A 27,036-nucleotide genomic window follows, 5' to 3' on the forward strand; every position below is an offset into this window, starting at 1 on the left:
TGTTTTGGCTTTGATATGCAGTTACAGCAGTCAGCCATGAGTGATTTTAATAAGATTTGATAATACGTTATCATTTTAAAGAGAATTAAATTGACCCATATAGATATTTGGTACAAACTTGATGTGATAAGTCGTGTCAAAAATATGAAATTCATTCCATGAAATGAAATGAAAAGATGATGTGGTTTAAAATGTCACTCACTGTGAACGTGTGTGAAGAATCCATAAAAATCACTCATCTAGATTAAAAGGAGACTTAGAAAATGAATAAGGTGGGGGGGGGACTTTATCTTTGTGTTCAGTGGGAAAAAAGCTGACCAAGAAACCAGTACATATTAAAACAGGGCTGGTGTTGCATTTTTGATTTAAGAATCAGCAGAGAAAAATAATTAAACAAATAAATGTACAAACAATTGATGAGAGTCATGAGTGAAGAAGCTCTTGATTTAAATCTTGCTTTAACCATTAAAGCTTCCAATGTGTTTAAAATTCCTTCTGTTGTCAAAGCCAGTCCCAGCGATCTAAGCCATCCACAGGCCTGAGATAATAGATAAATAGAACTTTTGTGAACATATTTATTACAATGGTCTTAATATGATTTTTCCTAGGCAACTATAGGGGAGTGTTAACTAAATGTGATTCATTAGGCCTGGAAATATGAATCCATTCAAGACTTTGGCCTGCCGCCAAGATTGTTCAAGTAAGACTTAATCTGCTGCAAAAGTGAATGCTTATATGTCCACCTCTTCCAAAATAGATAACCTACTTTAGCCTGGATATAAAACAAAATTACTATATGATTAAGTTGCTCAAAAAAAAAAAGGAAAAATATTTATAGCATGTTGTAATTACTGGAAAAAGATTCATGATTGGTTACAACAGATTACAGAAAGTCAAATAAAATACACTTCGGGATTCTTCCTATTAGGAATAATAAGAAAACAACAGCCAAGTGATATACAATACCTATCACTACATATCATCACAGCAGCAAGAATCGCTTATGCTCAACATTGGAAAGATGACAAAACTCTGTCAGAAAAGATAGTGATTGATAAAATGTATAGATGTGCAGAAATGGACAAATTGACAATAGAATTAAAAGGACAATATTATTTGGATTATTATAAAGTTTGGACTAAATGGTATAACTGGACAAAAAAAGAGAGAGAAAGACTGTGAGACAATATGGAAAAAAGACCAAGAAATGGAATAATGAAAACACATACGAAGTATTGTAAATAGAGATGTAAATATCAATGTATGAGATTCGGGTGTACATCTGTGTAAAAATGATAGGATGTTTAAATAAAAAAATAATAAAAAAAACCTTGACAAAACTATTAATTGGGCTATAAAAAACAAGGCTGGTTCGTTTCCCCCCCTCTCTTCCAAAATGAAAAGAACCAGCCATGTTCACAGAATTTTATAACAATATCACTTAGACTTACAGTATATACCGCTTCATAGTGCTTTACACTAAGCAGTTTACAGAGTCACCTTATTGTCCATTTGAAAGGATGCAAGGCTGAGTCAATCTTGAGCTGGTCAGAATTGAACTCCTGGCAGTCGGCAGAATTAGTCTGCAATACTGCACTCTAACCACTCTGCTACCACAGCTCGGGCTTTTCTTTCCCCTTTTTTCCTCAAAAGAGAGGGGGGAAAGGCAAAAGTGCAGTGTTTTTTTTAACTTGCAATGAAGAACGGAGAGACCTATATTCCTCCCTATTATCTACATAGGTCTACATTATCTACATCTACACAAGGTTGTGTCATATTTATTGGGCCATTGACATTTTATTTATTTATTTATTTTTTAGGTTTGTATGGCCCCCCTCTCCGAAGATTCGGGGCGGCTAACAACAATAAAGAAAACAATGTAACAAATCCAATATTAAAAAGCAATCTAAAAAACCCCAATTTAAGAGACCAATCATACAAACAAGCATACCATGTGTAAATTCTATAAGCCTAGGGAGAAGGGAAAAATTTCAATTCCCCCATGCCTGACGACCGAGGTGGGTTTTAAGGAGCTTGCGAAAGGCAAGGAGGGTGGGGGCAACTCTGATATCTGGGGGGAGCTGGTTCCAGAGGGTCGGGGACGCCACAGAGAAGGCACTTCTCCTGGGTCCCGCCAAATGACATTGTTTAGTCGACGGGACCCGGAGAAGGCCAACTCTGTAGGACCTAACCGGTTGCTGGGATTCGTGTAGCAGAAGGCGGTCCCGGAGATATTCTGGTCCGATGCCATGAAGGGCTTTATAGGTCATAACCAACACTTTGAATTGTGACTGGAAATTGATCGGCAACCAATGCAGACTGCGGAGTGTTGGTGTTATATGGGCATTTTTGAGAAAGCCCATGATTGCTCTCGCAGCTGCATTCTGCACGATCTGAAGTTTCCGAACACTTTTCAAAGGTAGCCCCATGTAGAGAGCATTACAGTAGTCGAACCTCGAGGTGATGAGGGCATGAGTGACTGTGAGCAGTGAGTCCCGGTCCAGATACAATACATCCAGTGGTGAAATTCTTTTTTTTTACTACAGGTTCTGTGGGCTTGGCTTGGTGGGCTCCGAACTACTCAAAATTTCCACTACCGCCTGTCCTTAACTACTCAAAATTTCTGCTACGGGTTCTCCAGAATCTGTCAGAACCTGCTGGATTTGACCCCGAATACATCTTGTGCATGAGTGATGTGTACTCAGCTATCCCTAGGCTCAGTATTTTAGAAACACATTGCTTAAAGAACTGTGGAGCAAATAAAAGCAATTTGAGGCAACTGGGCAAAACATGGAAAGCAGAATCGTACCTATATTTCTTATAAGGAGCAAATAGTACAAGATCATTCATAATTGGTATTTCATCACTCTTGTATGATTAAACATTAACATATTCCATAAAACTCTATAATGCAGATTCAGTATAATAAGCATTGGGGTTATCAAGATATTAGATAAAATCCTGATGACATGTGGATGCTAATGGTCATAATCATCATACCTCCCTTTAACATCCTGAAATGTTTCCACTAATTAATGTTGATTGCAAGTTTGGACTCTTAAACGCCATCAGGCTCTTGATCATTGGATGGAAAAATTGTGGCTTTCATGGGCATTTTACTAGGAAGGCTTAATTAGGCTCAAAGAACGGGATAGCAAATCTTTAAATGCTTCAGTTAACTAGAAAATGGGACCATCATCTACACCCAGCATTGCCTTATAATTATTCCCCTTTGAATTAAAACTATTGGTCATAATTAATTTTATCTCTCTCCCCCTCTTTTTTTTAAACAAAAGGTGGTATTGCAGGAAACAAAAAGAAGAATGCATAATTACTATACATTAAATTGATTCAAGTGATAATTAATTTTCAGAAGGTATAATATGAACTAATTTAATGCAGAATATAGTACTTATTATTGACCTAATTTAACCCCAGAGGAAGTGGAAGCCTTTGCTCTTCTAAAGATTTCTTTCAAAGATAATTACATTAAAAACTAAAATCTCTTCTCTTTTGCAGTTGATGAACTGGAGTAAGTAATATGCATTGTGAAGCTACTGAGTTTGCCTTTTGTGTAATGTTAAAATGAATTGCCGATTATAGCTCATTTCACAGACCTTCGTTATAAACCAAAATATTAATCACATCTATGTGCCATGTATAATGGTCACTGATAGTGGACATTCTACATAAAAACTGGTGGAGGTAATCTAGTTAAAAACGAATTTCAACTATTCATAGCAAGGTTTGGGGACTGGAAAGAAATCTATCCTCAGTTTCTATTACACTGGAATGCTTATTCTGTAAAAATTGACTCTGCTGTGACATAACACAGTTACTCCACTGTGAATTATCAATTTTACCTAGAAAAATTCTCTTAGCATTAGCATGTATTTGTGAAAATTGCATAAAATAGAATTGCTTTTGAAAAATGCAAGAAATATTTTGTAGACGTGTATATGCACTTGGGGAAAATGAATCCTCAATCTGAGTATTGCATTGGCAGTTCTGTGTTAGCAAAAACTTCAGAAGAGAAGGAATTAGGGGTAGTGATTTCTGACAGTCTCAAAATGGGTGAGCAGTGTGGTCGGGCAGTAGGAAAAGCAAGTAGGATGCTTGGCTGCATAGCTAGAGGTATAACAAGCAGGAAGAGGAAGATTGTGATCCCCTTATATAGAGCGCTGGTGAGACCACATTTGGAATACAGTGATCCCCCGCTTATTGCGTCCCCGACCATTGCGAACAGGCTAATTTGCGATTTTTCAACCCGGAAGTCAAAACACCATCTGCGCATGCGTGCCCTTTTTTCTATGGGCACGCATGCGTAGATGGCGCCGGGCAGATCAGCTGCTGGGCGGCTTCCCTAGGTCTTCCCCCTCTTGCTGGCGGGAGGGCGAGCGGCGGGCATCAGCAAGGAGTTTCCCCACCGCCCACACAAACTCCTCGCTGCCGCCCGTCCTTCGCCCGCCCACGCCGTTCATTCTTGCCGCTCCCCAGCTGAGTCCTGAAGCGAATTCGCTTCATGACTCAGCTGGAAAGCGGCGAGAGCGAGTGAACGGCTTGTCCGCCGCCCGCTCGTGCATCGCCCGCCCACGCCGTTCATTCTCGCCGCTCCCCAGCTGAGTCCTGAAGCGAATTCGCTTCAAGACTCAGCTGGAAAGCGGCGAGAGCGAGCGTGAGCGAACGGCTTGTCCGCCGCCCACTCGCGCATCGCCCGCCCGTGCCGTTCATTCTCGCCGCTCCCCAGCTGAGTCCTGAAGCGAATTCGCTTCAGGACTCAGCTGGAAAGCGGCGAGAGCGAACGGTGAGAGCGAAGATTGGGGGCGGCGCGGCTGTTTTAAAACGTCGCCGCCGGCATGGGGGGCTTGCCTGCACCCCCCGGACCCCCAACCCGGGTTTGGGGGGCTGCTAGGAAGCCCCCCATGCCGGCGGCGACGTTTTAAAACAGCCGCGCGGCTTCCCAATGAGTCCCGAAGACAAACGCGGAAGTTCGCCTTTGACGTTTGTCTTCGGGACTCAGTTGGGAAGCCGCGCGGCTCCAGTAATGGCAGGTAAAAGCAATCCGTCCCTAATATAAGGAACATTTGCATAGAGGAAATATATATATATATATATATATATATATATATATATATATATATATATATATATAACCCCTGGTACAGAGCTGAAGGGATTGGATACTGTAGCCTAGAGGTTAATTCTCTGCCTTACAAGGCAAAGGTTGCAGGTTCAAGTCCCAGTGGGTATGGCTAGCTGATGAGGCCAAAATAAGGCCGAAATAGATCTATCCTAGTCTCCCTTAATTTTCAAATTCAGCTCAAACATGTGACACATACAGATAGAATTGTCGGCTATCAATAAAATTAACTGCCTTGGAAATGGCCCTGGGTTGGGCCGAGAGGCAAAAAAGGAGCTGTGATGTTCCTTCAATATACCAGGGTGATTTGACACAAAATGTAACCCTTCCCTGGTACAGAGCTGAAGGGATTGGATACTGTAGCCTAGAGGTTAATTCTCTGCCTTACAAGACAAAGGTTGCAGGTTAAAGTCCCAGTGGGTATGGCTAGCTGATGAGGCCAAAATAAGGCCGAAATAGATCTATCCTAGTCTCCCTTAATTTTCAAATTCAGCTTAAACATGTGACATATATATATATATATATGCAATATATATATAACCTCTATGCAAATGTTCCTTATATTATATATATACAGTGGTACCTCTACCTAAGAATGCCTCTACTTAAGAACTTTTCTAGATAAGAACGATGTGTTCAAGATTTTTTTTTTGCCTCGTGTTAAGAACCATTTTCTACTTAAGAACCCAAGCCCAGAAAAATTTCCCAGGAAATTTGAGAGCGGCACGATGGTCCGGCCAGTTTCCTGCCATTGCCCCTTTAATCCTGGCCACCTCAGGCTGCCAGAGGAGACTTTCAGTGGCTCTTAAGGAGGCTTTGGCAGTCCAGAGCGAATGAAGCATTTTCCTTTCTCTGGGCACTTGGACAGGAATAAACCTCTGCCAGCGCCCAGAGAAAAGAAATGCTCCCTTCGCTCTGGGCAGCCGCAGAGTCACCACAGCGAAAGAAAGTCTCCGGCTACAAAGCGAGTGAGCGAGAAGAGAGGGGAGCCCTTCAGCATGGGAAGGAAGAGGCAGCAGGTAGCAGCAGCAACAGCCAGTGTATGGGAGGCAGCCTCGTACCTGGTGTAGGGGAGAGGTGTGCACCTTCTCGCTGTCCCTCTTTTTTTAAATTTTTTAAGCCTTAAAGTTTTGGATATTTTTGATTCCCCTCACCTCACCTTCTTCCTTTGGCAGCAACTGTCCTCTTCCTCCTCCTCCCCCACCTCCCACCCAAATTCCGAGCTTTTATTTTTTTTCCAAATGGGTTTGCACGCATTATTTGCTTTTACATTGATTACCATGGGAAAAATTGCTTCTGTTTAAGAACGTTTCTACTTAAGAACCTGGTCACGGAATGAATTAAGTTCTTAAGTAGAGGTACCACTGTATTACAAAAATGTAACATGATTGTAGAATTACAGCCTATTATAGATTTTGGTTAGAAACTCCCAATCTTCCAAGAAATTGTTGAGATATTGAGCATTCTTGGCTGGAGATGGACATGATCTTGATTTTCTCTATATACCATAAAGTTGTGATGGCAAACCTATGGCACATATGCTACAAGAGGTACGCAGAGTCATATCGGTGGGCACACAAGCTCAGGTCTGGCACACATGGATGCTCCCACCAGCTGATTTTTGGGTCGTCTGGGCTCACTGGGGTTCGGGAAACACTGTTTTCAGCCTCTGGAGGGGTAGGGCATTTTCGCCCTCCCAGGCTCCTAGAAAGGCTCTGAAGCTTGGGGAGAGCAAGAAACAGGCATGACATTGCGTGCCAGGAGGGGAGAGTCATGTGCATATGCAAAGGAGGTGCATGGAATTATGGGTGTGGGCACACATGCGCATGACCCCCTTACTCCCCCCTTTTGGCATGCAAACCATCACTGCCATATAGTATCTCTCAGTTACATTCCTCACTACACTGAGCTAAGTGACCTTCTGTTTATTGACATACATTAGATCAGACTAACAAAGAATGGTCTCCAACATGTGTCCCATTCTATGAATATTTCCTAAGACTATTTGCAGAGATATTTTGGCTGTAAGTAAATCCTGTTGAATCTTCATGGTAAAGGACTTTCTCCTTCCCTTGGTCTACTTCATTGTCTTTCCTCTGTGAATTGATTGGGTTTAAGATCACTGCACTTCTGTTCTGATCAGACATTAAACCTTAGCACATGCAGAGGACAATTTATTACCTTTGCCTTGGTGTCATTTGGGTTTGTTGAGATTTCAGTTTCCAGAATCCATAGGGAAGGCTAAAATAGCAAACAAAAGGCTACAGTTAAATGTCTTTCTATGGCATCATCACATGAAGAAAGCTTCCTAATGCTTTCCTCTATTCCAGGACTTCCTTTTTTACATTTGTTAAGCCCGATTAGCCACTGATGTGATGCAAAAGCTAGAATAGCTTTGTGCAAGTTTGCCTGGAACTGAGTCAAACTGACATTGTGACACCTTGGCATTTTGGTGGTTGACAAGGATGAAGGAAACAGCACACGCTAATCAAAAGAGAAAAGGCAGTTACTTCAGGCTCACAGATGTAGATGTATATTACTGGATTTTATTATATTTCATTTTTCTAAGAATGCGTTGAAAATACATCAAAATCTTCCAAGCGTAGCCTACTACAATTGCACTTCTTTCATGGCCACAAGCATAACTGATGTGTAACTCATGAAAGTTGCACTTAACATAAAAAACAAAACTGACCCTAAAGATGGAAAGTTTGCTCCATTGTTCTCTCAAGTTGTGGCTGACTCTTAGTAACTCTATGGATAAAAGCTCTCCTGTCTCTTGCTTCATTACACTATTCAGGTAGGCGCATTCTGGGAGCTAACAACAGTTCATCTATCAACATCCTGTGTTGTCTGCTCTTCTCCTTACACTCAACTTGCTGAATTTTATCTTTTTCATAGATAACATGATGTGTCCAAAGTGTGATTACTTTTGATCATTTTTTAAAAGAAATCCTTCTTTGCAATGAACAACCCTAGCTTGAGTTCCTATAGTATTGAATGGTTGGTTCTCTTTGCTGTCAGAATAATGCAAATCAACTCTCTCTAGCATCATAGTTCAAAGGAGTCAATATTTTTCCACTTGCTTTTGTGCAGAATCTAGCCTTCTTATCTGAGCATCGTAGGAGAGCATAAGACTGAGTTAACTTTCATGAGTTTAATCTAAGCTCCAGTGGGTTTTTTCTCTCATTTGTTTGTGAAATTCATCAGCATACCAATCAACTTTGTTAATTCTGGAGCCCAGAAATGTTATATCTGCCAACTGATTCTACTGATTCATTATTTACCTTAAATTTCTTCCATTTTTCCAATTGACATAATCTTTCTTTGCTTTTCTAACTTTTAAAAATGATCATTCTTCAGCTTTGGCTTTTTTAAAAAAAGGTTTTTTTTCTCCACAATTTCCATATGTACATCCACCAATAAGTCATATCAAAACATACATAATTATACATTTCTATCCGATGTGTCATAAATCAATGTCCTATTTTTCCACCTATTTATAGTGCTGTTTATCATTCTGGGTTTTTTTCCTTATTGCATTACATTCCCCTCCCTCTATCAGAGGGAGGGCAGATCCTATAAGAAGTTCTGTGACTCAATCCTTTTTGCTGATGGGTGAGAGCTACTTGTTCTGACTGCTGGCTCCTCCCGATAAGAACATGAGAACATAAGAAGAGCCATGCTGAATTGGGCCAAAGCTCATTGAGTCCAGCATTAAGTGTTACACAGTGATCCACCAATTGTACATGGGGATCTTGAGCAAAAAGAGAAGGCAAAATCCTCTCTTTCCCTTGACCCCACCCCCCCAACAAATGGTATCCAAGGGAATCCTGCCTGCCTCAACCAACATAGAGATGGCACTTGGACATCTGTTTCAATAACCATTGATATACTTGGCATCCATGAATCTGTGTAATCCTGCCTTGAAGCTATCCAGGCTGACAGCTGTCACAACATCTTCTGGAAGTGAATTCCATAAATCAATGACCCTCTGGGTGAATATTTCCCTTTATTTGTCCTCACTTTCTTACCTATGAGCTTTAGGGAATGCCCCTCGTCCTAGTATTGTGTGATAGAGAAAAGAATTTTTCTCTATCTACCTTTTCTATCTCATGCATGATTTTATACACTTTGATCAAGTCACCTCTTAAATGCCGTTTTTCAAGGCTGAAGAGACCAAGACATTGCAACCTGGTTTCATAATGGAGGGGCTCCAGTTCCTTGATCATTCCTGTTGACCTTTTTTGCACCTTTTCCAATTCCATTATATCCTTCTTGAGGTGCAGTGACCAGAAATGTACACAGTACTCCAAATGTGGTCTCACCATCAATTTGTACAGAGGCAATACAACACTTGCCGGCCTATTTTAGATTCTCTTCCCTATCGTGCCAAGCATGGAATTTGCTTTTATTTTTACTGCTGCTGCGCACTGGGTTGACATCTTCATTGAGCTGTCCACCAAAACCCCAAGATCCCTTTCTTGGGTTGTCTCAGAAAGCTTGGTAGGTATAACTGGAGTTTTTTGCCCCAATATGCATAACTTTGCACTTGTTTAGGTTAAAATGCATTTGCCACTTTGTTGCCCACTCACTCAATTTCAAAAGATCTTTCTGGAGCTCCCCACAATCAGTTTCACTTTACAGGTGTATCACAGTAAGGCCAATGCCCCATCTACTCCAGATTTTTTGGAGTCCATCCATATTCTTTATTCCCTGCAAACAGAGACAGAACAAAAGAAGGTGCAAGAGAGATAGAGCAAGAGGTGATGCTGTAGGATGAGAAGATAATTGAGGAAGTGAGGTAGATAAACCTCAAGAAACAGTTCAGCAGTTGTGAGAGAATGAGTTGAAAATGATGCCCAGTTTGAATAGCTTTTCCATTCTAGCAGGGCACAATTCCATGAGTTTTATGGGAGGAGGGATGGAAAGTGAAAAAAGTACAGAAGCTGCTTCCACATTGATTACACTCTCTGGTTCCAGTTATGTTAGGATATCGCTTGCGGCTATTCCAAGACCCTGAGAAATTCTTTCATGCTACAAGATTCTTGCTGTTAACTTAATTAGCGTTGCCTCTGAGAAATGAGAGTTTTATCATAGTCTCTGCAGGATATTGTAAGCCACATAACATGCTTTAGCCAAAGTTTGATATAAACAGTTCTGAATCCCAAGAAATCCCAAAATGGCAATAATACTACTACTTAGACTTATATTCAGCACTTCATAGTGCTTTTCCAGCCCTCCCCCAGCTGTTTTATGGAATCAGCATATTGACCTCAGCAATTTGGCTCCTTATTTTACCGACCTCAGAAAGATGATGAGGACTGAGTCAATCTTGAGCCAGTGAGAATCATACAGCATTCTAACCACTGCACCACCATGGCTCCTGTGCTATTTCATCCATTGTATCTACAGGCCACAGCCCTTTATCCATGTTTTAATTCCCTCAAGGCATGTTTTATTACATCTTGAAATGCACATATGATTTTTTTTTTACTCCAAAGCCACCAATTGTAGAGAAAATTCCTATGTTCCTTCAATAACAATTAAGTTTGGCTACTCTCCCTTCATACAGATTGTCAGATTGTACAGATAAAGGGCTGATTGAAGCGTAGGTATGCGAAGAGAGGAAAATAAACAGTAATTATGGATGGCATTTTATGGGGTCTTGCATAATTTATTGGAGGAGAAGCAAGAACAATTTGGGTGTGATCACTCCAGTGCTGTCTTTGCTGATCCATGCGGGCTGCCATCATTTCCCCCCTAATTTTCTGTGGTTATTTGGCTCTCTGAGCATGTGCATAAGGAAAATTGTCTCTCTACGCATGTGTGGAAGCAAAATCATGCCAGGGGATGTGCACGTGTATGCAGGCATAGAGAGCGCGTGCGAAATGTCACAATGTGCATGCAGCACACCAGTAGGAAAGCAAGAGAAACCAGCCCCTGGTCATAATATACATTGTGTATCAGGAAATCCGTCCTCACTAATCCCCACTGCAAACTTAAATCCATGGATGTGACAGGCAAAAAAGGCCCATCTTATTTGGTCCATGTTTAATTAGCCAATTTTATACTATTCTGTACACCCTTCTCCAAGGCTAGAAGCAGTGGTGGGATTCAAATTCTTTTACTACCAGTTCTTTGGGCATGGTGTGGCTTGGTGGACGTAGCAGGAGATGGATACTGTAAAATCTCCATTCCCTCCCCACTCCAGGGGAAGGTTACTGCAAAATCCCCATTTCCTCATGATCAGCTGGGATTTGGGAGGCAGAGAATAGATAGGGGCGAGGCCAGTCAGAGGTGATATTTACCAGTTATCCAAACTATTCAAAATTTCTGCTACGGGTTCTCCAGAACTGGTCAGAACCTGCTGAATTGTACCTCTGGGTGGAAGGTGTTGTAAAACCCAGGGAAGCTCAACTTAGACATACAGGTAATCCTATAATGTCTAAATTAAGCCTCTCTGCGTGTAGGTAGTCTTTGAGTTACAATAAGTTTGTTTAGTGACTGTTTGAAGTTACAATGCAAAAAAATGACCTCCGACTGTTTTCTACACTTAACAATCATTGGAGCATCCCTAGGGTCACTTGATCTAAATTTGGCTGTTTCAATGGGCATGTATTTATGACGGTTGTAGTGTACCTGGGTTATGTGATCACCTTTTTTTGAAATTCTGACAAACAAAGTTAATGGGGAAGCTACAAGTCTGTGATGTTCTCAGTCATCCAAGTCATGGTTGTTCCCAAAAATCCTTTTTTGTGAGGCAACTAGATGTTCTTGTTTTGTTTGTTTTCCTTTCAGGACTTTTTGCTTCTTTAGCTCTGACAGGATGGTGGGGAATGGTAGGATTTATATTCCTTGCAGACAGCTGGTAATTTGCATCCTTTTTAGAAGGTTATTGAGGCACTTGGAGGTTTATCTAAGTCCTCAGGATCACTTAATGTTTCCTGTATTCTGCAATTTTTCTGGAAATCCATTCATGTTCCCACACTATTCGAAGGGTGTTCAGAACCTCTGGATCATTTTTATTGCTCCTGTTTTGCAACTTTTTCCAGTCTTGGCACCATTTGTCAGTTTTTATAGAGAGTGTTTTCCTTTTCCTACTCAGTGCTTTTGCTATTGTGTACAAGGGGACTGTTGTGGATTCAGTTTCCTAGCGTGGGTTTACAGCTGCAGTCCCAGAACACCGTTTTTGCAAATCCTACAGTTGCTGTGCGTTCCCCACTTACGTCGCTTAGTCTTTCATCAAGAATAAGCTTTGTGATTCTGTCAGATTACAACTCAACTTCCTACTTTTTTAAAAAAATGTATCAAAAGACAAATTGCCAGCAAATGTTGCCAGAGAGTATAATAAATTCATGAGCACTGTGAGTGGTTAATAGCTTTACAAATCACGTTGAGGAAAAACTAAGAATCTATTTCAACACCTCATTGGTTATCTCTGTTAAGCCAGCAGTTTCCACATCCTTCCATTTATTCCTTTGTATTATTTGTTTTTATCAACTGCAATATTTTAGCTAAAATTATTATTTTGGACAATATGATTATTAATTTCATTCAAAAAGGGAACCAACACCTATTTGGCATGCACGTGAGTCTTGATTGTATTATGATTTCCTTACAAATATTAAATTGCTCTCTCTTGGAAGAATTGCCTTTGAACACCTGTTAAATATAAATTGCAGAACATCATGAAAGCATTTTTGGAATATTCTTCAAGTTAAATGCAGTGTAAACAAGGAAATAATATATTTCCTTTAGCAATGTTGAGAATAAATATGTCATTATACCTAGTGATATTTTTATTTAGAAATCTAACAAATCTAACAAATAAATGTATTTATCCTGGAATATTTGATAACTGATGAATATTCTAAGTGTGGCTGTAATCTTGTGCTCTTTAATCATTTTTATATCATGTAAAGGTATGGCCATGAACTCCTTTTAAAGAAAGAAATAATCTAAAGGGATATCAACTTCTTAATCAATATCAGAAATGACAATTGTGATCATGGATGTCTTCCTATTTATAAAATTGCAATAGAGCCCATTCAGATATTGAGAATAGATCATATTTTTAAAATGCAGTCTGTTTGTGGACTAATACATCTTTATTAAGATTTATTTATTAGGGCAGCTTTCAGCCTGCCTCATAAATCAGTGCCTAAAAGGCAAGATCTACAAAGTAAGGAGAGAAAAGACAAATGTGTGATTTCTGTTTTAATGTGATGATATCTTATTTGCATTTTATAAATTTGAATGCAAAGCAGTATGCAATTTTTCTTTGAAGTCTATTATTTCAGGACTGAGCAGGGCTTTTTAAAAAGCCGTGTAAACAAAAGAATATATTAGAAAAGTGTGCACACAAAAATGTACTATATTATAGAGGAGCTGTTTGCAATAAATGTGTTCTCAGAAATGACTATATCACAGAAACGTTTGTAGAAAATGTTACATAATGAGAGAAATGTGATTTAAAGAAAATGTAAGCTATTAATGAAACAAACTGAAACAAACACAACTTTAAGAAGAGTAAGAACTGAGCACAAGTGTAAAATTCCAGTATTTCCTATTTAAGAATACATAAAACTTTATGTTGATGGATGACTAAGAATTAATTAATGTTCAAAACATACCAAAATAATTTATAAACTTAAATTAAGCTAAGTGATAGCTTGCAGAAATTCTATGTACAGAACATAAAGCCAGCATTTTGCTTGCTAAGCTTTTTAATGAGGTAGAAGAAATGAAGTAGTGTTTTATCTTTGTCATTTTGTATGCTCAGCCCATCTTTATTTAGAAACTAGTTCATCTTTAGGGCTTTCATCTCTACCTTGAAGTCAGAGAAAAAACAAAATCCATGGAAAAAGTTCAATAGAGAAAGAAAATAGCACTGAAGCAGTGGAGTACCAGTTAAGTGGATTTTGAAGATTCCTAATATATTCTATATAATGAACCTACTCAATCACCTTTGAGCTTCTTCACAGGCAAGTAGAATTAACTCAGTTATAGAAACCCAAGAGCAAACACATGTTCAGAAACATAAAAATCAGCTCTAATGAATCGATCCATTAATCTTTGGTTCAGCTATAGAATATACTCATGTTCTGGTGGAAACCAACATCCACTATAAACACGTATTATACTAGTTTAATAGTCTACAAAACACTCCTTATTTTGGGGAGGGTCTTTTTTCTTCTGTTTTTGACAGGGTGATAGTTGCAGATTTAAACCATTTCAGCTCAGAGTCATTAATGTACAGTATATCTATTGTCATGCGTCATCTGAAGACATTCATAAACACCTGGGGAAATATTTGGGGCTTTATATAAACTTTTAAGCTTTTGGAAGATTGATGATACAGTGAAGCCCCACAACCAGGTAGAAATAATTCAGGAATTCTTAATTTGGGGGCTATTTGGGCATTGAGCCGAGGTTTGAAGGTTTCATCAAAATGAAAAAAATAAGCAACACTATTATCATGAGACAAGCTCCTCCCCTTTCATATGTGCTTGTGATACCAGGATACACATACCAAGCTTCCAAAGTGATGGTATCAATATTTCTGCTTCTGTCATTTGTCCCCTTACCTCCTTGCTGTTATCTCTGGTGTGGGGGAGGTTCCTGCTGTTTCAAGGCTATAAAACTTATTTCTGATTCTGGCAGGAATTCACCTGGTCAATTTCCACCTTTCTGCTGATTTTGCAGGTATAGGTATAAACATAAACATAAACAAAGTAAGTACAGATAAATGAGGACAATAGGACAGTAGGACAGGGACAGTAGGCACGATGATGCGCTTATGCATGTCCCTTACATACCTCTTAGGGATGGGGTGAGGTGAGGTCGACAGTAGACAGTATAAGGTTAACGTTTTTGGGGTCGGGTAGTAAATTACAGTCATTGATCACTCTGTTGCTGAAGTCATATTTTCTGCAGTTGAGTTTGCAGTGGTTTACATTAAATTTGTATCTATTGTGTGCTCGTGTATTGTGGTTGAAGCTGGAGTAGCCATTGGCAGGTAGGCCATTGTGGCCGGTGATTTTATGAACTTTATTTTGAAGTCGATATAGTTCCGTGTTTCAAGTCTGGTGGCATAAGGTATTCTGTTGAAGGTGGCGGAATTGAGGACTCTTTCTGTGCAATATTTTTGGACTCTCTCGATTGTATTAATGTCCAAAATGCAGTGCGGGTTCCAGACGGATGAGCTGTGTTCAAGAATTGGTCTAGCAAATGTTTTGTATGCTCTGGTTAGCAGTGTAATATTGCCAGAGAAGAAGCTATGCAAGATTAGATGGACAACCCTTAGCGTCTTTTTGGCAATGTTGTTACAGTGGGATTGAATCCTGAATCTTGAGGATTCAGAAAAGAATTAGAGGCGCATGTGGATTTTGAACAACTTAAAAGTCTATATAAAGCTTGACCATTAGAGCATTTTGGACTTTTCCTGTTTTACATTTGTTTCTAATCCTGCTTCTAGAAGAATTCTGAAGATCTCACAAAATTGTGATTGAGTGTTCAAAACCTTTGTTTCAAACAGAACAAACTTTAACAAATCAGACAGTGATTACTGTCTAATGTAAAATAGGCTGTTTTGATTATTTTTGGAAAATTGTTGAACAGGTAAATAGACTGTATCAGGGTAGTAAAATGAGAATTTCCTCCCACCTTGAGACACTACTGAAATGACTCTACTTAATTCCTTTGCTACTTGAAGTGGTTATGATTTTAGGTTCATAGTGTTTTGGATTGAAAGATTCAGACCTAAAAAAGCAAAGAAAAGGTGAATTAAGATTGTTAACAGTCATGCTTTTGCTTAACTGCTTCACTTAATGACGATGTTGCCAGGCCCAATAGTTGTTGTCAAGTGAGAAATATCTGAGTTACTGTAATGTATTGTATCCTATTTGAGCTGCTTGCTAATTTCTCCAAAGGATAGATGGATGTTTTTCCTTCACTTGTATGGATTATTATTTGTTTCATAATTTGGAACAACAATAATCTTCGTCTAGCAACAAATTTAGACTAAGAGGTTTTTAAAGCCAAAAGACATTCCTTTTGATAAACAAGTTACATTCTTTTACTACTTTAAAAATGCTTCGCTCGGTTTCAGTTTGATGCTACAGGCAGAATTGCCTGAATCTTATTGCATTTCATTTGCTTTGCAAATCTGGATCAATCAGTGCTAGAAATTGCTCATCTAATCAGGAGATGATTATATGAGCAGTCTCAAGCACTGATTGATCAGGAAAGTGGAAAATCCTTTTAGAAGCAAAATTGCTGCAGTAGTTCTAAAATTTTACTTCAGCCTGAACCGGCTTGACTTGGTTTATCCATGGAAGCAGAGAAACAGAAGTGTGCTTTAAGGAAATTTGGAAATCTCAGTGGTGGGATTCAAATTTTTATTGCTACTGATTCTGTGGGTGTCACTTGGTGGGTGTGGTTTGGTGGGCATAGCAGGGGAAGGATACTGTAAAATCTCCATTCCTACTGTACTTCAAGGGAAGGATACCATAAAATCTTCATTCTCTCCCTACTCCAGAGTAAGGATACTGCAAAATCCCCATTTCCTCCCAATCAGCTGGGATTCAGGAGGCAGAGAATAGATGGGACAGGGCCAATCAGAGGTGGTATTTACTGGTTCGCCAACCTACTAATTTCCGCTACAGGTTTTCCAGAACTGGCCAGAACCTGCTGTATCCCACCTCTGGTATGTATTGTATTATATAGAATGTTTTCAATAATGGAGAACATTTCAGAGTACAAACTATTTCTCCTAAACCCATCAATACAGGTAGTCCTCAACTTATAACTATTCACTTAGTGACCGTTCAAAGTTGCAATGGCACTGAAAAAAGTAGTCTATTTTTCACACTTAGGACCATTGCAGCATCACATGATCAAAATTTGGGCACTTTATGAATGGCATGTATTTATGATAGCTGTGTTGCACAATCTCTTTTGGCATGTGATCACCAGTTGTGACCTCCCCAGCTAGCTTCTGAATAAACAAAGTCAAGGAGGGAAGTTAGCTTTGCTTAAAAATGTCCTAATTCCCTTTAACAACTGCAGCAATTTATTTACTGTATTTTTCAGAGTATAAGATGCACCGGAATATAAGACACACTTAGTTTTTTGGGAGAAAAATGGGGAACAGAATCTGCTTAACAGGTATTCATCTTGCTAGCATCCTTAGTCTGGTCAGCTTCAACACATTATTTTATCCCCTGGTTAAGGGCTTAAAAAATTATTCTGAGAGAGTAACAATGAAGGAGCTTGCAAGCCAGTAAGAGCTGGGAACTTCATTAGCACCTGGAAAGAAACAATCTGAGCAAGTAGAGCACTGCAAAGACTTAGGGCTTGGAAAACATTATTCTTTGCAGAGAGTAACAATGAAAGAGCTTGCAAGTGGGTAAGAGCTGGGAACATTGCTAGCACCTGGTTAGGGCTGGAAAGAAACATTTGGAGCAAATAGAGAATGAAAAAAAAAATCAAAGACAGGGTTTGGAAAACATTTTTTGCAGGGAGTAACAATGAAAGAGCTTGTAAGCCGATAAGAGTGGAGAACATTGTTAGCACCTGGTTAGGGTTGAAAGAATTTTACTCAGAGCAAGTTAGAGTAATGAAAAAAAAACCCTGAAAAGACTTAGGGCTTGGAAAACATTCTTCAGAGAGAAACAATGAAAGAGCTTGCAAAGTAAGAACTGGGAAGATTGTTAGCAGCTATTAGGGCTGAAAAAAATGCTGCATTCAGAGTATAAGCCACACCATAATTATCTTTTAGGAAGGAAAAAAGGTGTGTCTTATACACTGAAAAATATGGTAACAACTGTGGCAAAAATAGGTGCTAAAATGGGGCCACTCTCATTTAATAATTGCCTTGCTTAGCAATGAAAATGTTGGACTTAATTGTGGTTATCCATTGAGGATTTAAATGTATGCTTCGCCTGTGCTTTGGTTGATGCATTGATGTTCTCTTTTCAAGTGAATTTTGCTCTGCATAGTATAGATTAGTTTGAGGGATTTTTTTGTGTGTTTCTTCTATCCAATCTTAAGTTATTGTTTCCTCCAGACTGAATCTCTTCTAGAATCTCTTCTAGAATCTTTTTCATGTCCTTACGATGCATTGAAAGCATTAATATAAATAAATAAAATAAAACCCTTTTTTAAACTTTTTGTTATGATGTATTATGTTAATGAAGTAAAATCATGCAACACTGAATAATTTCTAAAGTTGCAGTACTGAAGATGTAGATATTTCTCAATGTGTTGATGTGAAACCTTTTACTTTAATTTAATTTAATTCTTTAATAATCTTTAATTATTAAGTTTGTACTAGTTATGCCACAGAAATCTTTCTTGGAATAATCAATCCCATTGATCATTTGTCAGGATTATTGTTCTTCTAAACATTGCTCAAGTTTGACAACAACATTCTTGTTGGTATTTCCTTTTGTTGATACTGTTGAATATTCTTGCTAGTATTTCTCCTAGTTGTAATTTCCCATTTTAGGGAAAAATTGAAATGAAATAAACCCAGTGGTGAAATCCTTTTTTTTTTTTCCCTACTGGCTCTATGGGCGTGGCATGTTGGGCATGGTGTGGCTTGGTGGTTGTGGCAGGGAAACGATACTGCAAAATCCCCATTCCCTCCCCACACCTGGGGGAAGGATATTGTAAGATCTCTATTCCCGCACCACTCTGGGGCCAACCAGAAGTGATATTTGCTAGGACCTACTCAAAATTTCCACTACCGGTTCTCCAGAACTTGTCAGAACCTGCTGGATTTCCAGAATTCCAAAAGCACAGACAAATGACAGATTCAGCAGGATTCATTAAATTCTTTATGAACATAGTAAGAAATGAGCTTACAAAGCCATTAGCAGAGATCTTCTTCAGGTAGTTACAGACAGCAGAGAACAGTTACTTTTATTTCAGCAGAGCAGTTCAGAGTGGACAGAGAGCAGAGTAGACTGAGCCATGCTCAGCCTTGAGATTCTCAATTTCGATTCTTTGCACAGACTCAGGTGTGTTTAACTCTCATTGGCTAACTTAGTTGCTATGCCTATTCATTTGCTAACATTTTTAACTATGGCTCTCCCAGTCATAAATATTCTAACAATTTCACCACTGGAATAAACTGTTTTTCTCAGCATAAATATATTGTAGTTTCTTGATTTTTGTTTCAGTCCAAAAATGATTGCATCTAGAATTTGATAAAAATATTCTTGTCCAACCTGACTATATTACAAATATTTCTCACAAATGACTGGCAATTCATTCCTTGACCTAAATTAAGTTTATAAGCTTTTTTATACTTTGTTTTATGTTTGGTATGAATGTGCTGTTTGTTTGTTTTTTTAATAATGATAGGGTTTTATATGTTTTTTAATATTAGATTTGTTCCACTGCTATATTGTTTTTATTACTGTTGTGAGCCGCCCCGAGTCTTCGGAGAGGGGCGGCATACAAATCTAATAAGTAAGTAAGTAAGTAAGTAAGTAAGTAAGTAAGTAAGTAAGTAAGTAAGTAAGTAAGTAAGTAAGTGCTGTAGAGCTGCACGGGATTTTACTTCAGAACATCTGGTTTTTTCTGCTTTAACTATTGCCATTAATACAATGACTTGTAGCTATGGTAACTCTGGTATAAGGATGGCATTGATGATCTTTAGCTGCACCAGACCACAGAGTCTACACCAGGGATGTCTTACTTTAGCAACTTAAGGACTTCAACTCCCAGAATTCCCCAAGTAGCTTGGGTGGCTAAGGAATCCTGGGAGTTGAAGTCCACAGGTCTTAGAGTTGCCAAGGTTGGTCACTCCTGGTCTACACTGTATCTTGTTATACATACCCTGTTTAGCAAGTCCAGAAAAGGTCACTACTTGTTTAAGTCGAAGTGATAAATTCCACACCTATTTAAGCTTCAAGTCCAAAGCATAATCCTCCATAGTAGGTGGAGCTAGCCTCCAAGGATGGGAAAAACACCCCTTTAGTCAATCAGGGCTGAGTCTGGAAAAAGTTTAAATAGGGTCCCTGTGCTACAACCCTCCCTCTCCAAGTTAGCTAGGTACACGTGCTTATCAATCTCCTGGAGGACTTTTTTCATCACTACGATCCATCTCACAGTGAGTTGTTTTCTCTCAATTTCAAAACCACTTGAAAAGGCATGTTTTAAATCCTTACTAAGAAAGGGCAAGAATATTATCTTTTATGACCCCACTCTTTGCTTTTCCATGAAGACTGGTGTTATTCCTTTCGTTTGTATGTTGTATTTCATTATTTTAGGATTAGTTTGATTAGTTTAATATTATTATGCCTTTTTAGATTTCTTTTTGAATACACAGAATTTATTAGGAAGAGTACTGCATTTCTAAAATATTTTCCTTTATGTCTTTTTCTTTATTGCATGTTCTGTATATTATTACAAAGTAATCAAATACTGTTTCTTTATTGCAATTTTATCTATTTTCTTATACTGAGATACACACACACACACACACACACACACACACACACACACACACACACAAACGTATGCAGAAGTCAGTACCAAATTTTGCAACATTTTCTTTGAGAGAAACAACAGGTTCCAAAAAATTTTATATCGGTGGAGAATACTTCAGTTCTTGATTTTGGATTTTTCCTCCCACTTTACCTTGCAGAACTCTCCAGGCTCAGAAATATATATTTTTAGATTTATTACAAATAAATTGTTAGTGATTAAAGGGGTGTGAAGGCCATTCCAAAACTTTATCCTTCTGAAAGTACTTAATGGTTGATTTGGAGGTATATTTTAGATTGTTACCTTAAATTCAGCTTTTCAACATTAATTTGAATCCCGCCTTTATTATTTTTATGAAGAACCCAATTTAGCTAACATATCCAACACATCTTCCTCCTCCTATTTTTCCCACAGCAACAATTCTTTGAGGTAGGTTTAGCAGAAAGCGAGCGAGAGAGAGAGAGACGCTGATTTGAGATCACCAAGATGGCTTTTATCGGCATTGGCTGCCGATCAGTTTCCGGTCTCAATTCAAAGTGTTGGTTATGACCTTTAAAGCCCTTCATGGCATTGGACCAGAATATCTCCGAGACCGCCTCCTGCCGCACGAATCCCAGCGACCAATTAGGTCCCACAGAGTGGGCCTTCTCCGGGTCCCATCAACTAAACAATGTCGGTTGGCGGGCCCCAGGGGAAGAGCCTTCTCTGTGGCGGCACCGGCCCTCTGGAACCAACTCCCCCCGGAGATTAGAACTGCCCCTGCTCTTCCTGCCTTCCGTAAACTCCTTAAAACCCACCTTTGCCGTCAGGCATGGGGGAACTGAGACATCTTCCCCTGGGCATGTTTAATTTATATATGGTATGCTTGTGTGTATGTTTGTTAGTACATGGGGTCTTTTAAATCTTAAATATTTTAAATTGTCAGATTATTTATGATTTGTTTCCACGTGTTGTGAGCCGCCCCGAGTCTTCGGAGAGGGGCGGCATACAAATCTAAGTAATAAATAAATAAATAAATAATAAATAAATAAATAAATAAAAGGACTTGATTTCAGAATCTCCAGTTTTCTAGCCTAGTCCTTCCCTCCCTCTTTCCTATCATGAAATATTACTTGGTATACAAAGAAAAATCTTTGCTAAAATTCCCCCCAAACTGGTTGGTTCTATAAACAGAATACAAGTTAACTGATATTGGATAATTGTTTATATGTAACATCTGTATGGTATAGCGGTCAAATTTTTTCTTTCATTTCATCAAATAGACAAAAAAGGATTCTTGATAAAACTGAAAGCATTTTAGAACAAATTACTTTGTGGATTAAAGAAAAAAATAAATAAACTGCAGTCACAAGCATCCAAAACACATTTGTTGAATAGTGGGCAAAACATTTGAAGAAAATAATACCTTGTCAAATTTTAGCCAAAACCACCCAAGGCACATTTGGAGAACAATGAATGAAACATTTGAAGACAATAACACCTTGCCAACCATTTAACAATGTACCATGTAGAAGAGGTGTCAAGTTTTGTTTTGATTTTTTTAACTTAGGGGTTTATTGAAATATGCAGTTTGACATACAACTACACCAGCATGTGTTTTATATTCTTCAAAGCTACAATTTCCCAAGGTCACTTTGATGAAAAAGCGTCCTACATTTCATATAGTTATGGATAAATTTTACCATAATTCGTTGTCAGTAAACACATTTTCCCCTGCATTCTTCACAGGGAAACAACAACAAAAAAAGAAATAAAGGTTCGCAGATTATATGTGATCCTCACTTTTTCATATTTCATTTGATGGGACACAGTAGCATGTCATAGTGAATTTCCAAAATATGCATATGTATTAGTGTAGGCTAACTATCACATACCTCACGGCTCATTGAGGTGTCAGAAGAATTGTTCATTTTGTGGAAAGCAAAATAAGTTTTGAAATCACAATTGTGACAGGTTTTATTTTAAAGGTCTAACAGCGAGAAACTAAACAAACACATACATAAAAAGTCTAAAAGCTAGGAGGAGCTGTAAGAAAGCAGTGATTTATCCAAGGGCACACTCCTGAACATTGTAATAATAGCCAGTGTTCTCTTATAGTTGTGTTTGCCACTTATATTTTTTTATTTAATTTTATTTAAAATACTTGTAGTATTCACTCCCCCACTCCCCACCCCCAATCATGTACCCATGAAATAAAAAGTACTCCTCCCTGGCAATTAAGTAGAGACCAGGCAGTTTAATTATTAGTCTCCTCTGTGAGATGTTGAGGATGTTATTGGTGTAGGTGGTAATTGTCCATGGGAGAACCTACAATTGCATCACAATATGGATGGTTGATTTTGGCCCTATCATTTTATAAATATAAATTCTAAATTCCAAGTCTGAATTCAGTTAAGGCTTTGCTTGGACAAAGACAAATTATTCCCTGGAGTGAGATGCCATGATACCTTAGACCAGAGGTCCCCAACCTTTTTTGCACCAGGGACCGGCTTTAAGCTAGACCAGTTTTCCATGGCCCGGTGGGGGGGGGGGCTTTGGTCATATGGGGGTGGGGTTATGGAGGGGTGGAGCCAGGGCCGCCATCAGGAATTTTGGGGCCCCATACAGCCTAAGTGTCTGGGGGCCCCCCTCCCCGCCATTTAAAAATAATTTATTTTGCGACATACCAATTATGTATGAAATTTACCTTCTTTGGGGAGGGGTGAAAGGGGAGAGTAAGAGAGGAAGGAGTGAAAGAAGGGAATGAGGGAGGAAAGAAGGGAGGAAGGAAAAGGAAAGCAAGAAATGGAGGGAGGAAAGGAAGGAAAGAAAGAAAGAAAGAAAGAAAGAAAGAAAGGGGGAAGGGACAGGAACAGAGGAAGGAAGCAAGGAAACTTATGAAAGGGGAGAGTAAGAGAGGAAGGACTGAAGGGAGGGAGGGAGGGAAGAAGGTAGGAAGGAGAAAGAAAAGAAGAAATAGAGGAAGGGAAGGTAAAAGAGAGAAAGAAAAAGAGCAAGAAAGAAAGCAAGAAAGAAAGAAAGAGAATGAAAGAGAAATAAAAATAGAGAGGGGGAATGAAAGAAATGGAAGGGGGAAGGAAGGAGAGAAAGCAAGAGAAAGAAAGAAAGAAAGAAAGAAAGAGAGAGAGAAAAGAATGAAAGAGCAAGAGAGCAAGAGAGCAAAAGAAAGAGAGAAAGAAAGAAAGAAAGAAAGAAAGAAAGAAAGGCAACTTCAAAGAAAGGCTCACTGAGCATCTCTCACTCTCTTTCTATCCCTCTTTCTCTTCCTTTCTATCTCTCCTCTTCCTTTCTCTCCTCTCTCTCTCTCCCTCTCTCTTTCTCTCCCCCCTCTCTCCCCCCTCTTTCCCTCTCTCCCTCTCTTGCTATCTCTCCCCCCTCTCTCTTTCTCTCTCCCTCTCTCTCTTTCTCCCCTCTCTCCCTCTCTCTTTCTCCCTCTCCCTCTCTTTCTCTCTCCCCCCCTCTCTCCATCTCTCTTTCTCCCTCTCCCTTTCTTTCTCTCTCTCTCCCCCCTCTCTCCCTCTCTCTCTCCCTCTCTTGCTATCTCTTTCTCAGATAGGCTTTGAGTTTTTGGCTGGGGGGGGGAGAAGTAGGACCTTCCTAAGTCCCCCCCCCAGCCAAAAACTCAAAGCCTATCTGCTGGATACGGGCGATGAGTGGGACGAGCGGTGCTGAAGCCGCGCCGCTCTGTCCCACTCATCGCCCGTATCCAGCAGATAGGCTTTGAGTTTTTGGCTGGGGGGGAGAAGTAGGACCTTCCTAAGTCCCCCCCCCAGCCAAAAACTCAAAGCCTATCTGCTGGATACGGGCGATGAGTGGGACGAGCGGTGCCGAAGCCGCGCCGCTCTGTCCCACTCATCGCCCGTATCCAGCAGATAGGCTTTGAGTTTTTGGCTGGGGGGGGGAGAAGTAGGACCTTCCTAAGTCCCCCCCCAGCCAAAAACTCAAAGCCTATCTGCTGGATACGGGCGATGAGTGGGACGAGCGGTGCCGAAGCCGCGCCGCTCTGTCCCACTCATCGCCCGTATCCAGCAGATAGGCTTTGAGTTTTTGGCTGGGGGGGGGGGGAGAAGTAGGACCTTCCTAAGTCCCCCCCCAGCCAAAAACTCAAAGCCTATCTGCTGGATACGGGCGATGAGTGGGACGAGCGGTGCCGAAGCCGCGCCGCTCTGTCCCACTCATCGCCCGTATCCAGCAGATAGGCTTTGAGTTTTTGGCTGGGGGGGGGAGAAGTAGGACCTTCCTAAGTCCCCCCCCCAGCCAAAAACTCAAAGCCTATCTGCTGGATACGGGCGATGAGTGGGACAGAGCGGCGCGTTCCGCGCCGCTCTGTCCCACTCATCGCCCGTATCCAGCAGATAGGCAGCGGCGCCGCGGACCGGCTGGAAAACCCCAACGGCCTGGTCCCGGTCCGCGGACCGGCGGTTGGGGACCTCTGCCTTAGACTGAAGCAATTTGCCTCCTTGGGGATGAGGAAAACCTATCCAGTAGAATGAGATGAACCAGAGACTTGCCCCTACGGATTTATGATTTGTTTCAGTCAAAACCTGAGGTAAATCATCTAAATCTAAAGTAGGCTTGCATTGACACACTACCTATTGTGGAAATGATATACCATATATAATAATCACATGTGTTTCTGCTCAAATAATCAGTAATCAGTTCTACTAATCAGTAAACCTACCCTGTTTCCTCCAAAATAAGATATCCCATGATAATAAGCCCAATCAGGCTTTTGAATGCAGGGCAATAAGGCCAAGTGCTTATTTTACGGTTCAAAAAAAATATAAGACAGGGACTTATTTTCAGGAAAACATGGTATGTATTGCTACAGTGGCTATTGTACCAGCTCTGATGTCTGCAACTCATAAACCCAATTATCATAAAGATTTGGGGACTTCCTTGATCAAGAAATTTTAACTGTCCTTCTGCAAGGCCTAACTTAAACCACCACTCCACATCTTGCCAAGTTTCTTGCAATATGACTTGTAAACATCAGGAAATAACTTTTTCTCATTATTAATTGTTTCATTCCCCCTCCCCCTTTTGTCCCATACTTTAAATTTATGCTTTCTTAAATTCCACATTTGTGTTTTAAATATGCCTTTTTAAGTGGTTTTGAATTTCAGCAGCAAAGAGAGAATCAAAATCCAGATTTTCTCAAAACTTTGTCCTTTTCAACCATGTGACAGAAGATTCTAATATTTGGAGAGAATCTGAAACTGTAAATAAGTGGAGTTCAATAAATAAAAAAATAAAAAATAGCCACGGGCAGTATTTTTGTAGCTAAAGGCCATACTCTTTTTTGTAATGCTGTTTTGACTAAGTCGAGGACAGATATATGGTCTAAAGGGACTTACTGTAACTGCTAGAAAAAAATACATTGAATATTCATCTTTTTAAAAAGGAAAAAATATCCATGTTAACCTTATCAGAGCTTTAACACAGCTATCTTAATTTTTCCCAAACCTCAGAAAATCTAGCCCCCATTAGTCACCAACCAGTCACCAGATTTCAAGGGCATATTCTTGTAGGCTACAAAGAAAGTGACAAAGAAAGTAACCTAAGACCATAGAATTATCCACTCCGAGATTATGATTATGAGTATTTATATATACAGTGGTACCTCGTGATACGAACCCCTCGTGATACGAACCCCTCGTGATACGAACCCCTCGTGATACGAACCTGGGGTTCGGAAATTTTTTGCCTCTTCTTACGAACTTTTTTCAGCTTACAAACCCACCGCAGATCGCAAAATGGTGCTCTGCTGGGCATCACCACCTGGCTGTCACCTTTTAAAACAGCCGGGGGGCTCCTCAGCGTTCTCCTGAATTCGAACCCAAACCCGAACTTTTTGGGTTCGGGTTCGGGAGGCCGCTGAGAAGTGCCGCCGCCCGGCTGTCACCTTCTGAAACAGCCGGGGGGCTTCTCGGCGTTCTCCCGAAAGCCGAACCCAGAAGTTCGGGTTCAGGTTCCGGAGGCCGCCGAGAAGCGCCCGGCTGTTTCAGAAGGTTACAGCTGGGTGGCGCGGCGCGGTGCAGCGCGGCAGAGCAGCGTTTTTGCGATCGGCGGCAGCGTTTTTGGCCGATTTGGAGGCTGGAAAGTCGGTGGAGAATCCCAATAGGGAATTCCATGGGCGGAGTTTTGACGTCACGCATTAATCGCTTTTACATTGTTTCCTATGGGAAACAATGTTTCATCTTACGAACTTTTCACCTTACTAACCTACTTCCGGAACCAATTAAGTTCATAAGACGAGGTATTACTGTACTTATAAATAAAAGAAGAAAAATCTATTATAAGGTTCCCCTGAAAAGTTTTTGACTTTAGCTAACAAAATGTTTATAAACAAACCTGAATCTAAAAGATAAGACTAGGTCAGAATATATAACCAA

The 27,036-nt window shown here is 39.9% G+C and overlaps 1 protein-coding gene across 4 annotated transcripts in view; it reads left to right on the plus strand.

Moving 5' to 3' along the window:
- LINGO2 (leucine rich repeat and Ig domain containing 2) overlaps positions 1-27,036 on the plus strand; it is a 932,046-nt gene that overhangs the window by 256,466 nt on the left and 648,544 nt on the right. Inside the window, exon 2 of one of the 4 annotated variants that reach the window (XR_011558293.1) lies at positions 2,547-2,684. The exons of the other annotated variants lie outside the window; for them this stretch is intronic. The gene's annotated coding sequence lies outside the window, so the exon portion shown is untranslated. Of the gene's footprint in view, positions 1-2,546; positions 2,685-27,036 lie in introns of those variants that run through there. 4 annotated transcript variants of the gene reach the window in all.

Source organism: Erythrolamprus reginae, chromosome 2 (assembly GCF_031021105.1).
Source record: "Erythrolamprus reginae isolate rEryReg1 chromosome 2, rEryReg1.hap1, whole genome shotgun sequence".
Taxonomy (NCBI): Eukaryota; Metazoa; Chordata; class Lepidosauria; order Squamata; family Dipsadidae; genus Erythrolamprus; species Erythrolamprus reginae.